This window comes from Callithrix jacchus, chromosome 16 (genome assembly GCF_049354715.1).
Source record: "Callithrix jacchus isolate 240 chromosome 16, calJac240_pri, whole genome shotgun sequence".
Classification (NCBI taxonomy): Eukaryota; Metazoa; Chordata; class Mammalia; order Primates; family Cebidae; genus Callithrix; species Callithrix jacchus.
This window is the reverse complement of record NC_133517.1, coordinates 4,259,062-4,273,376: the sequence shown is the minus strand read 5'-3', so window position 1 is coordinate 4,273,376 and position 14,315 is coordinate 4,259,062. Positions and strand designations below refer to the sequence as shown.

The window sequence follows — 14,315 nt, the reverse complement described above, 5'->3', positions numbered from 1 at the left end:
GACCACACGTGCTGAAGATGGCAGAGAAATAGGAGGGACAGAGAGTGGGTTCGACACATTTTGAAATCACCTCAAGACTTTTATTTTTGGACTTTTATAGGATAAACAAACTGCTCTGTGAGTTAAGCCACTATTATGCTGACTGTTTACAAAAGAGAAACCAGAAACCTAACTAATACAGAAAGATTAAAGGTGCATAACTAGTTGCCTCCAAGGTACATATTGTTAAATGAACAAAAAGTGCACACAAAATGAAACTCAAGTGGCTGTCACCATTGCTTTTAATCCTGTTGTTGTAACTGAGTTTGAAGGGAGGACCAGTTAATCTTCCCTCAGCAGTCAGGGGATAACCTGAAGACGTGAATGCATGTGGAGAGAATACATGCTGGGTTTGAGTTTGGGACACACAAAGAGATAGGAGACAAATTTTGCATATTTCACAGTTTTGCCTAGAGCAAACTCTGTAAGTAGATAACACTTTCAGTAAACTGAACTGTCAGAATAAGCAGAACATTATAGAGACTTTTTAACGCTCATAAAGTAAAGAATTCCGGAAATTATCAAAATCGTGTAAATCCCAAATATTTTTGCACCAATACTTCCTGTTCTGTTTTCCGTAACTACTTAGTCACTTCTCCATGTGTGCAGTTGGAGAGATGAACTATCTCTATCAGTATCCCGGCCAGTGTCGCATTTGAACGGAAGCAGGCCTATGTTTTATATTCAGCAAGCATAAATTTAGCGGTGTTCGTCTAATTTTGTTTCCCATGTTTTGGTTGGAAAGATGAAGTTTAATCAACAGCGATTGTTACTGTTCTTACCATAATTGATGGTAACAGTTTCTGTTAATTTCTGAGTATTAGATTTAATCATAATAGGCAAGACCTCCAGACAGAGGCCACATCTGATGACGTGGCCGTCAGGAAACGTTCAGCCTCACTTTCTCTTTTCTTGGTCAAGAACCAGGCTGCTGCCTTTGTTTTTTAGCTCAGTGATGTAATAATAGTAGAAACAGGGCTGGGCGTGGTGGCTCAAGCCTATAATCCCAGCACTTTGGGAGGCCGAGGCGGGTGGATCACAAGGTCAAGAGATCAAGACCATCCTGGTCAACATGGTGAAGCCCCGTCTCTCCTAAAAATACAAAAAATTAGCTGGGCATGGTGGCGTGTGCCTGTAATCCCAGCTACTCAGGAGGCTGAGGCAGGAGAATTGCCTGAACCCAGGAGGTGGAGGTTGCGGTGAGCCGAGATCACGCCATTGCACTCCAGCCTGGGTAACAAGAGCGAAACTCCGTCTCAAAAAAAAAAAAAAAAAAAAAAAAAAATGAATAAATAAAATAATAATAATAATAATAGTAGTAGAAACAAGTTTCCTTAGGCTTGAGCTTCTCATGCTCTGTGGCTTATCACTTAGCTGTCCATGGAGATTCTAAATAGATCAAAGATGAGATAGGGACATTCATATATTGTCATTTTTACACATCAAAGATAACTTTATCACATTATTCACCCAAGCTAGTTATGCATTGCAGTTCTTATCTCCGTGTTTTAGGTAATAAAGTTTACTAATAAAATTTTAAAGATTATTTTCATAGAACGTTCATTTTTTTGCCCCTAGAAAAATGTATGCTACATAACGATTAACCAATAAACTTCTTTCTTTTTATCCCTGGATACAGAAAAGAAGACATTTATAAACTATGTGATTGTTCCTGCATCATATAATAATACTGATCAATTACTTTAAAAAATTCATATAGAGAAAGCGTTAACAATTTCATATCTGAATAAGAAAAAAAGTAATGTGGAGAAGATGAATGTGTCTCCAGAAGAGAAAAATACTCTTTTGTTCTTTGAAAAAAATATAAATTTTACATTTTCAATAATGGTACTAGTTAACCTATTGTATTAGTCAAGGTTCTCTAAAGGGACAGAACTAATAGGATATATATATATATATATATATATATATATATATACACACACATATACATATATGTGTATGTGTATATATACATATATGTGTGTGCATATATACACACACATACACGTTTATATACATACACACATACATGTGTATATATGTATATATGTGTGTATGTGTGTGTATACATGTATATATGTGTTTATATATACACACAGGTATATATATGTGTTTATACACACGTGTATATATATAAACACAAATGTATGTATGTGTGTGTATATATGTATGTGCGTGTATATATGTATGTGTTTGTATATATACACGTGTGTGTATATATACACACATATATATGTATGTGTGTGTATATATATATATGTATATATATAAACTCCCCTTTATGTATGTCCCCTTTATATACATATGTACACACACACCCACACATATAAAGGGGACATACATAAAGGGGAGTTTATTAAGTATTAACTCACACAATCATAACATCCCACAATAGACTGTCTGCAAGCTGAGGAGAGTAAGGAGAGCCAGCTCCAGTCCCAGAACTGAAGAACTTGGAGTCTGATGTCCAGGGCAGGAAGCATCCAGCACAGGAGAAAGACGTAGGCTGGGAGGCTAGGCCAGCCTTGTCTTTTCACGTTTTCCTACCTGCTTTTTATATTCTAGCCGTGCTGGAAGCTGATCAGATGGTGCCCACCCGGATTAAGGGTGGGTCTGCCTTTCCAGCCCACTGATTCAAATGTTAATACCCTGGGCAGAACCCTCACAGACACACCCAGGATCAATACTTCGTATCCCTCAATCCAATAAAGTGACACTCAGTGTTAACCATCACACCTATGTTACTAATAAGCCAGCTACAAATGAAGCGTTTTTCCCATAGTTTTTATAGTATAACATTGAAATATCTAGCATATATTATATTGTGAAACTTATGTTATAAAATTGCTGATACTTGTTACTTGTGTTTAAAAGATTTTCAGGAATACCTGGAAATATGCTCTCTTAGAGTTCTTTGGGTACAAGAGACCAAATCCAAATCTGATTAGTTCAAACTATAAAAGAATGTTTTGGGAAGATGTGGACCGTTTCACCAAAGTGATATCAACCAGGCTTTGGAAATAGCAGGAAGTAGAGTGTCTCATAACATCCAGACAATGGGACCGACTGACAGTATCTTTTCTAAATAATATGATCAAAATAAACTGCCATCAATATTTCAATGTTTTTTCAAAAAAAAATGAAATACGTTATTTTAGTCAGTTATTGTCACATAACATTACACAATAAAACAACAAAATCTCGGTGGCATACACAACTGTACCAGTCAGGATTCTCATGATCAGCAGAGCCCGTAGAATATCTATTTATGTGTATGCATATTTTAAGAGACTCATTTAAACAAATTGGCTTATGCAGTTGTGTGGGCTGACAAGTCCAAATTCCGTAGGGTAGGCTGGCAGGATGGAAACTCTTGGGCAGGAGGTGGTGCTGCCAACTTGAAACAGAATTTCTTTATCAGAGAAACCTCAGTGTTTGCTTTTAAGGCCTTTCCGTGATTGCATGAGGACTACCCACATTATTGAGAATAATCTCCTATACTTAAAGCCAACTGATTTCATATGTTAACCACATCAAAATACCTCCATATGAACACCTAGATTAATGTGTGATGAAATAACCTATTCAAGTTGACATATAAAAGTAACCACCACAGCTCACCCTTTATCAACACGGCACTCATATATATCCCCTTAAACCTACTTTACCTCCAAAGGAAAACCATCACAAAGTCATCATTCTGAGGATCAGGATACAACAATCCTTTGTATGATCGAACACACACTAATTATTTACCTAGAAGGGGATGCAAGTCCTTTGGTAATGTTCCTTCTTCTCCTTGGTATGCTTCAATTTAAATGCTGTGATGTAAAGTTAACCATCACTAATAAATCTTATGTTAGATGATAAGGGAATAAAGGAGGGAAGAAAACAAAGATATTTGATATATGTTATACATAGATGTATATGCACATATAAAAATATAAATATGTTTGCAAGTATACATGCACATACAGTGAAGTTTAGAACAAAATGAGAAAGAAGTAACAATCGCAGTCCTCGCTTTTGCAGCTATCATGCAGTGGTAGCTGGTACTAATAAACACTTCCTTCCACTACACATTCCTTATTCCCTGAGTCCTCAGTAAACACCTCAGCTGGTCGTAGTTCTTTACCTGGTGAGATAACCCAAACCTTCATTCCTGAAGTGTCTGCGCCATTAATAGTCCCTGCCTGAATGGGGTCACTGTAGTTTTCCATTGGCGTGAATCACAAGCGTGGTAAGGCACACCTCAGGAATCTCCTGTACACACTCTTGCTCACCTCCATGCTGGAGCAGCCCAATTTCCATTTAGTAGTAAGTATCAATCACCCCATTCAGTGGAGTAGCTCATTTCTTTGCATGTTGATTCAAAAGCAAGTGGAGTCCAAAGTGGCTGGAAATGTCTCAACTTCCAGTTCAATGAAATCACTATTGGATCTCTTCATGGAAGCATTCTTCGTTGTGGAATGAAGACCTCTAAGTCAGAAGAGAATAAGGTCACAGGTACAGGCAACAAAAGTTTTGCTAGTAACTAGGGGGTAATACTGAGAGATGCTGCCCTCATGTCTTAAACTCATGAATTCTGATAATGGGAGAAACAGCACCATAGACTGAGCACATATAGCTTCCTGGAGAACTTTGACTCAGCCCTGCAAGGAAATGCCACCTAGCTGATGCCATAACTGAGTTTTCAAAAGGGCATTCCCCTGTTCTATCAAGCCAGCTTCTTCAAGATGGCAGGAAACATGGTAGGACCAGTGAATTTTATGAACATGGACCCACTGCTGAACTTTATTTGCTATGAAGTGAGTGCCTTGTTCAGAAGAAATGGTGTATAGAATACTGACATGAATACGGCATTCTGTAAATCAGATGGCAGTTTTAGCAAAAGCATGTGTAGAGGGAAGGCAAATCCATCTCTGAAATAAATGTCTATTCTAGTAGGCACAGCATGCCGGCCTTTCCATGACGTAAGTGTCGGCCAATACAATGCCTGGCTTATCACTCTGGGGAGTGATGCCGTACTGGGGGCTCTGGGTCAGTCTGTGCTGCTGACAAATTGGGCATTAGCAGTGAATGTAACCACATTGGCCTTGATGAGCGGAAGTCCATGTTGATGAGCCCACACATAACCCCATCGCTGCCTCTTTGTTCATGAGCCCAGTGGGCATGACAGGGGTGGCTGGGGCATGAAGCTGACCAGTGTCCATGGAACGGCTCTCCACTTGAATGTTAAACCTTTTTCTGCCTAACTTACCCTTTGGTGAAAATTTACATGGGCAAATATCTTCACCTGTTTCGCACATTGAGAAAGGTATATCCCATAAATCTTACATGGATTTTCTCATCACAATTTTTTTGATCGTGTTCCTTCCAAGCTCCTGAGCACCCAAGCGGAAGTAATTGCTACAGTTCATAAACCTGCATGCACCTGTAGCCCGTTTCATCTTCTTTTTCTTATACCATAAAGCCTTTATTTTATTGTGTTAAAAAATTTTGTTGTGTATATTTAAAGGATACAACATAATGTCATGAGATACACGTAGATAGTAAAATGGGCACGTGTTCAATGCAGCATTAGTCATTTATCAAAGCCAAGACAGAGCAACATGTTAATTTAGTCAGAACACATGGACACAGGGAGGGGAGCATCACACATGGGGCCTGTTGTGGGTGGGTAGAGGAGGGATAGCAGGGGTTGGGGGGATTGGGGAGGGATAATATTAGGAGAAATACCTAATGTAGATGACAGGGGGATGGATGCAGCAAACCACCAAGGCATGTGTATACCTATGTAACAATCCTGCATGATCTGCACATGTACCCCAGAACCTAAAGTATAATAAAAATATTTTATTTGAAAATCCAAAAAAAAAAAGAAGTGGAAAAACCCTAAGTGTTCATCAATGGTGAACTGAATAAACTGGGACATATATATATATATATATATATATATATTTTTTTTTTTTTTCTGAGACGGAGTTTCACTGACTCGAGTGCAATGGCACGATCTTGGCTCACCGCAACCTCCGCCTCCTGGGTTCAAGCAATTCTCCTGCCTCAGCCTCCCGAGTAGCTGGGACTACAGGCATGCACCACCATGCCCAGCTAATTTTTGTATTTTTAGTAAAGACGGGGTTTCACCTTGTTGACCAGGATGGTCTCAATCTCTTGACCTTGTGATCCACCCGCCTCGGCCTCCCAAAGTACTGGGATTATAGGTGTGAGCCACCATGCCAGGCCAATATATATATCCTATAGATATTGCATATATATAGTGTGTATATATATATCTCTATATATAAGGTGTATATATGTAGACATACATATATATACACACATGTACATATATATGTATATATACATATACCATATCTCTCAGAGAATTTCCCTTCACTGTCTTTCAGGGAAGTTTCAGAAAGGGGATATATCTATATCTATCTATCTATCTACACCATATTTCCCAGAGAATTTCCCTTCACTCTTTCAAGGAAGTCCCAGAAAGTGTCTGTAGTACTCAGCTGTCCACTTTTATGTGGCACATTCCTATCATGCAGACCTATCTCTAACTCAAGCCAATTTTTCTCTTCCTTCAGTGAGTTGTAGTTAGGAAACTCCCCGTGAGATCATAGGTGTGGGCTGAGAGGGAGAAGGTGATGGAGCAAGACTGGAGGCCATGGACATCTGAAATTCATCCCCATGTAAACTATTTGTGCTTTGGGGGCTACTTGAACCTGACACTTTCATTTGATGATGTGAACCTCCAATTTTATGGCCTGGCCGATTGGATGACACCCAGTTGACGAGGAGCATCTCAAGTTCATGGTGACTTGGTATCCCATAGTTATAACATTCTGTATCTACTCATGGCCAATAGCAGAACAAGAGCTGTCTCTTAAAAGGGGAGTTGTTAGCTAGAGACGAGAACAGGGCTTAGCTCCAAAATTCTAAGGACCCGTCCTGTGATTCACCTAAGCGACCTGCCATGGGCTCTAAACAGCATCCCCGTCTGCCACTGCCATGCCACATGACAGATCTTCTGAGTCATATGGTCCATGTGGCAGCATCCCCGTCTGCCACTGCCACGCCACATGACAGATCTTCTGAGTCATATGGTCCATGTGGCAGCATCCCCGTCTGCCACTGCCACGCCACATGACAGATCTTCTGAGTCATATGATCCACGTGGCAGCATCCCTGTCTGCCACTGCCATGCCACATGACAGATCTTCTGAGTCATATGGTCCATGTGGCAGCATCCCCGTCTGCCACTGCCACGCCACATGACAGATCTTCTGAGTCATATGGTCCATGTGGCAGCATCCCCATCTGCCTCTGCCACGCCACATGACAGATCTTCTGAGTCATATGATCCACGTGGCAGAGCAGCCTGCACAGCTGCCTGGACCTGATGCAGAATCTTCGCCTGTTCTGGACCCCAGTTGACATCAGGAGGTTTTTGAGTCACTTATCTAAAGAGGCCATAGTAATGCACCCAAATGAGGAATATGTTGCCTCCAAAACTTAAAGAGGCTCTCTAGGCATTGTCCCTCTTTTCTGGTGACAGGAGAGGGCAACTACACAACTTATTCTTCACCTTAGAAGGGGATCTCAACTGACATCACAGCACTGGACCTCAAGAAACTTCATTGAGGTAGAAAGTCCTTGAAGTTTTGTCAGATTTATTCCCCACTTTCTAACACACAATTGTCTTATCAATAAGCCTAGAATAGCTGCTAATTCTCACTTGCTAGATCCAGTCAACTCAATGTCATCACTGTAAGGTACCAGTGTGGAAAGGAGGAGTGATTCAAGACCCTCATGAGGTATTGGCAAGGTCTGAGGACTGGATACATCCCTGAGGTAGGTCAGTGAGGGTATACTGCTGTCCTGGCCAGCTGAAAGCAAACTGCTTCTGATGGGCCTTACGGACAGGGATGGAGAAAAAGGGATTTGCCAGGTCAATAGCTGCACACCAGGTACCAGGGGATACATGTTCATTTGCTCAAGCAATAAAACCACATCTGCTGCAGAGCTTCAGTTAGAGTCACCACCTGGTTAAGCTTATGGTGATCCATTATCAGTCTCCAGAATCCATCTGTCTTCTGCACGGGCCAAATAGGTCAGTTGAACTGGGATATAGTGGGAACCACGTCTCCTGCGCCTTTCGAGTCAATGATAGCAATGAATTTGACCATCTCTCTAGGAGAGTGGTAATTGCTTTTGGTCTGCTATTTATCTTGGTAAAGGCCGTTCTAGCAGCAACCATTTGGCCTTTCCCATAGCAACAGTCTCACTTCAGGTGTCAGGAAACCAATGTGGGGATTCTGCTAGTGACAGAGCATGTCTATTCTAATTACACATTCAGAAATGGGAGGAAAACATAGGATGTGTTCACAGACTCCCCTGGCCTTACCCTGAGAGGAACTTGAGCTAAAACTCCACTGGCTACCTCCGCAGCGCCTCTTCTGATTGGTGGACCACAGTTCTGTTTTATGTATTCAGGAATCAGTGTTAATTAAGAGCCAGTGTTTGGTGGTTGCTGAAAGTTATGATTATTTCTCTTTTTATTTCACATTTAATTCAAATGTATTTACCCTTGTAAAAGATCATGCATCTCTTTGGGGAAGGCTGGGAGCAAGATTACAATATAAAGTTGTGGTAGGGTATCAGGGTCCTTCTTTAAGTGGCCCCACTCCCCTTCTGTGTTAGTTCATTTGTGTTGCTATACAGGAATACCTCAAGCAGACTAATTTATAAAGAAGAGGGGCTTATTTTGACTCATGGTTCTGCAGGCTGTACAAGAAGCATGGCACCAGCATCTACATCTGCTGAGGTCTCAGGAAGCTTTTAGTCATGGCAGATGGAAGGGAAGCCAGTATGTCATGTAGGTAGAGAGGAAGCAAGAGAGAAAGGAGGGAGGTTCCAGACTCTTTTAAACAGCTAGGGCTGGCATGAGCTTATTACCACAGGGAGGATACCAAGGTGTTCATGAGTGATCTGCCTCCATGATGTGAACTGTTTTCGCCAGCCCCACCTCCAACACTGGGGATCCCGTTTCAACATGAGATTTGGAGTGGACAGACATTCACACCACATCACCTTCATTCAAGGAAGCTCTGGTTCTGTAAACTGCTTCAATTCTGGGAACTGAGCGAGAGTCTATGACTCTATCCTGGTGATTCATGCTAGACTTTCACTCAACCTAGCACTCATCTGCTTATACTGATTGAGTAAACATTTAGTAGGCTTCCTGTCTGTTTTGCTTCTAGGGACACACGATCAACTTGCCATGGCCTCCCTGAGTTAAGCTTCTCTGATTACTGCCTTGGACCTGATTTCCCATCTCATAACCATGGCCTCTGTGTGTTTGCCACGTGGCCCCTGCCATCCCAGGATCCAGTCACTGCCACTGCATATGAGGATCCAGGTTCCGTGGCAACAGTTTCCATGGTGATTTTTGCCTGCAGAGAAGAATGACCCAGGAGCTCTTTAACAGGGCCACCCCACAAATTTATTCCTCAGTGTCAAGTTGAAAGCTACGTTATCTGGGCCCTCCCCGGGCGACTGTGCGGTTCTTCTAACACTCCAACCCTCCCAAGTCATCAGTCACCTTCTTCTGAAGTATATCAAGGCAATCCTGGCATTTTAATGTCATTTATTATAAACCATTTTTTAGTCCATGTTTAAACTCAATCAACTAAACAGACTATCAGGACCTTTTGCAACACTCCAAATTTATAACCTGAATTTATGCTTAGTGGGGCAATATCAATCAATTTGACCTTGTTCAAATTTATGGGCCTTCCAACATTCACCAACATCATGAATATCCCTTCCACACATAGTCCCCAAAATTCTGCCTACATAAATTGAAAAAATACACAATGATTTTGGAGTGGAACAAAATGGGTTAAACTTTGTATCTCGCGTTTTCCGCCTGTTGTGACTTGAATCCACTTACAGCTATAAAAGAAAAGAGGGTTGGTGGGGTTCCATCCTTGGGAGAATCAGCATTGTCTTTAGGACAAGCACCTCAGTGAAGGACTCACTCTACCGCCAATTAAGACTCACAGATCTTAGGGGTTCACCGAGCCCAGCTTCACTGCTGTCTTCATATACGTCTTTGTTCTAATATTCAGGGCCCGCTTATTCCCAGTCAATGCTTGTCTTCAACAGAAGAAACTCTGCTAGTCTGGGGTTTTGACTTGTAATGTGATTCAGTGACTAGCAGGATGAGACTCTGGGCTTAGTGTTCAGAAATAGCAGGTTGGTGGCTATAGGAGATAAGGGTATAATCTGGAAGAGGAGTACAGGTTTTCAGGTCATATATGCACAGTGTAGGCTGGTTTTGAAATCCTAGGTTCATCCCTTTTCCCTCTAGTTTCTGTAGCACAGTTAAGAGCAAACAGCCAATCAATCTCATTACACTCATTCTATGTCAGAGCTGTTCTAAGTCATCCAATGCTTGGCCACTCAGAACTCTGCCTTGTAAATACTTGGGTAGGAGTATTCAACGGTGATAGTGTGTGTATCTTTATTGCTCTCTGTGCCATGGACTACCAGTGTTCTTGATAATACTGGAAATGGAGTCTTTACTGCCTTTAAATCTAATTAGATAACAGAATCAATCCTGAAGCCCAAAACCAACCCCAAAAACTTATTCTTAGAACTCCGTTCCTTTAAAACCACTGTTGGTACCCAAGTCTGTTTCAGTCAGGGCTCCACAGAGAAGCAGAACCAATGTGTATATGGCTAACATGACTAGGGATCAGCAAGTCTAAAATCCACATCAGCGCAGCAGACTGGAGATTCTCATGCAGAAGCTGATGATGAGTCTTGAGGGAGAATGTTTTCTTTAGAGAAAACTCATGGTTGCTTTTGTGGCATTTCAGCTCATTTGTTGAGATTCACCCACGTCATTGAGAATAGTCTCCATTAGTTAAAGTGAGTTGATTATATGTGTCATCAGCAAAGAAACTTCAAAGTGCTACCTAGGTGGCTGTTTGATTAGATGGCTGGGCTCTGTAGCACCTAAGCTCACCACCACAAATATCGAGCACTTATTGGATTCAGGGGTCTGCAATGTGACTGTGGCAGCTCGTCCTGGGAGGGATGTGAAGGCAGTTGGATCGCACCTTGCACTCTGTGGGTCACATCAGAAGTTTGGCTCTGTGTGTGTCATTTTAAGGCCAGGCTAATAGGACAGCAGCTTCTTGAGGAAACTGTTCTCACACAATGGCAGAAGTGCAGGAGGGTGCGGGATACATGTGAGGCCTCTGGAGAAAGTGGCATATGGTCATTTCTCCCCACTCATCACTGGGATAGACATAAGTAGTTTTGATAATACGTGCAGTCTATATAATGAAAGGTAAGGTAAGCTGTGCTCTAATTAGAAAAGTTTTCTCACAGGCATGTGGGTGAGCTCTTCTTTCTTTTTATATATCCTTTAAGTTCGGGGGTTCATGTGCAGATCATGCAGGACTGTTACATAGGTACACACATGCCATGGTGGTTTGTTAACCTCCATCCCCCATCACCTGCATTAGATATTTCTGCTAATGTTATCCCTCCCCAATCCCCCACCCCCTGCTAATGCTCTCCTGGTTCCCCCAACCCCCAACAGACCCCAGTGTGTGATGTTCCCCTTTCTATGTCCATGTGTTCTCATTGTTCAACACCCACTTATGAGTGAGAACATGTAGTGTTTGGTTTCTCTGTTCTTGTGTCAGTTTGATGAGACTGATGGTTTCCAGCTTCATCCATGTCCCTGCAAAGGACATGAACTTATTTTTTATGGCTGCATAGTATTCCATTTTCTCTATCCAGTCTATCATTGATGGGCATATGAGTTGGTTCCAGGTCTTTGCTATTGTAAACAGTGCTGCAATGAACATACATGTGCATGTGTCTTTATAACAGAATGATTTACAATCCTTTGAGTATATACCCAGTAATGGGATTGCTGGGTCAAATGGTATTTCTATTTCTAGATCCTTGAGGCATCACCACACTGCCTTCCACAATGGTTGAACTAATTTACACTCCCACCAACGGGTTAGCATTTTTGTGGTTGTACATGTACACTTGGGTTGCACAACTGAGCACATGAATGGTTGATTATTGGAAACTAGATTTCTCATTGTTGGAGACTTATCCAGTGGAAACACTTGAGCAATTGTATGACATGTTCAGTTCCTACTGAAAATGACCAATCTATTTCCTTTCACAGCAAGTAGTAATCATCTATCAGCAACAACATGGTCACACCTGTCATCCTATTCTACTCCACTTACCTAAACAAGCATTCATCAAGCTTGTACAGTAGAAATTTACAGATAAGCAAAGAAAGAAGACTAGACTAGCACCTGTTGTTGGTATTAGAGGTGGAGCATCACTAATAACTCTTGTTCATCTTGATAAAGATGAAGATGGTCTATATGGAAATGTCTGTGGATATGTGCATGCTAACATGAGTTAGAATACACACAGATATTTCTTTGCTCTGTCAGAAGACAGGGTCTAAAGAAAATGATTGGCTCGATCAATAAATGGTAGAGAACAGATCTATCTCCTTGTGCAGAGTGATCTCAAAAAATTTATATAGATAGGGGGCAGCCTCAGGAATGGGAAGCATAGCCTCCAATTCCTTAGGTGTGAGCTACTCATAATAACCTCTCTCCAACCAGCGCTGTGTGGAGAGAAGAGAAAAAAGGAAGTTTACAATAGAAAAAGCTGACAAACATTGTGTCAGCAGGATGATAATGTTAGCACCCATTCAGAGTGTTAAATCAGATCGTGCACATGTATCTTTGATTGACTGGAATGAAAAGGACACTTTACTTCTGAGATCTTTCCCCCCAAACCCATAACTACTCTATAATGATTAAAAAGAACATCAGCATAATCTCAATGGAAGAGTATCTTATACATTCCTGACCAGCATGCCTCGCCAGTGCCAAGGTCTTTTAACTGAAAGCAGGCAATAGGAAGAACTAGGATGCTGTTTAGACTTTAGACAGTAATAATGTGTCAATAGCAGTTCAGTAATTGTAATCAGTGTGACATACTAATGTGATCTGGTTACTGTAGAGAAAAATGGAAGAAGTGGAGAACTGTCATAAGAAAAAATTACAACAAATGTAGCTAAATAATTGGATTGGCCTTTATTGTGATCCTGAGTCAGGGCAGCACCTCCTTTGAACAAGGTGTTCTGATCAACTGAGCACAGAGATGGGATTTAAATGCAGAAAAGGGTTGAGGAAAGCAGGATAAAAGCCAAAACACAGATTAGTCATTTCAAAGTTACTTTCCTTTTGGGGTTAAAGCAGAGGGGACTTCTTTTAATGCCAGCTAAAATTGGCCTGTTTGAATATTTGGCTCTTATTCCCTCTCCGAAGGTTTTGGAAAGGCAAACAAACAACTTGCTTTCAGCTCGGTGATGTGAAGCTTTAGCATGAGTAACTTCATTTTGATTTAGTCTGTTAGAACCTAAGGTAGGAACTCAATCCAAACCAGTTACCTCCTGTGAATTTCATCTAATGGTATGTAGGAATTCTCTGTGATTATATTTTAATTATTTTTCTGAACAAACAACTGATATCATTACCTAATGTTTTAATAAAAAAGATTAGAATTTTAAAAAGGAAGATATGCTAAAAACGGTGAAAGATATAGATACAGCACCTGCTCAATGTTCCATATTATGAAATAATTAAAAATTTAAAATGTATGCATTAAAATTAAATTCAGCATATAAAACAAGTATGAAGTTATGTTTAGATGGTTCAATATCATCATCACATCTATTTCCCTGGTTGGCTTTTAGTAGCAAGATATTAATTCCAGACATCTCCTGTTTTTATATACCCAATACATGTCAAAATTTTTCTTCTTTTGTAGTAAAAGAATAACTGCATGAGAGTTAGAGACAAGATATTTACAAGTTCTTCAAATGAAATCTTTAAGAGCAATTTTGAAGCATAACTAAGTTAGTAATAAAAAATTCCTTAATACTAATGAGGCCACAGTTCACAAGATTTACCTAGGGAAAATACTTAATAGATTATAGGATGTGTTTGGTTACTACTGTTGATGGCTAATCTCTATTCTTTCAAAGTCAATAGTAAATCAGTTCAGTGACAGCATGGTGATAACTCCTACTCTGTTTTACCACACTTAACCTGATCAAACATTCATCAATAGTATATAATTAAAAAGGAATTGTCAAAGAAGGATGCTATAGTTTACTCTTCCAAAGGCTGAGAGAT

General features: G+C 40.6%; 1 protein-coding gene across 7 annotated transcripts in view; it reads left to right on the top strand.

The window, feature by feature from the left end:
* Positions 1-14,315, top strand: part of SNTG1 (syntrophin gamma 1) — a 924,527-nt gene that overhangs the window by 473,037 nt on the left and 437,175 nt on the right. The window lies entirely within an intron of this gene.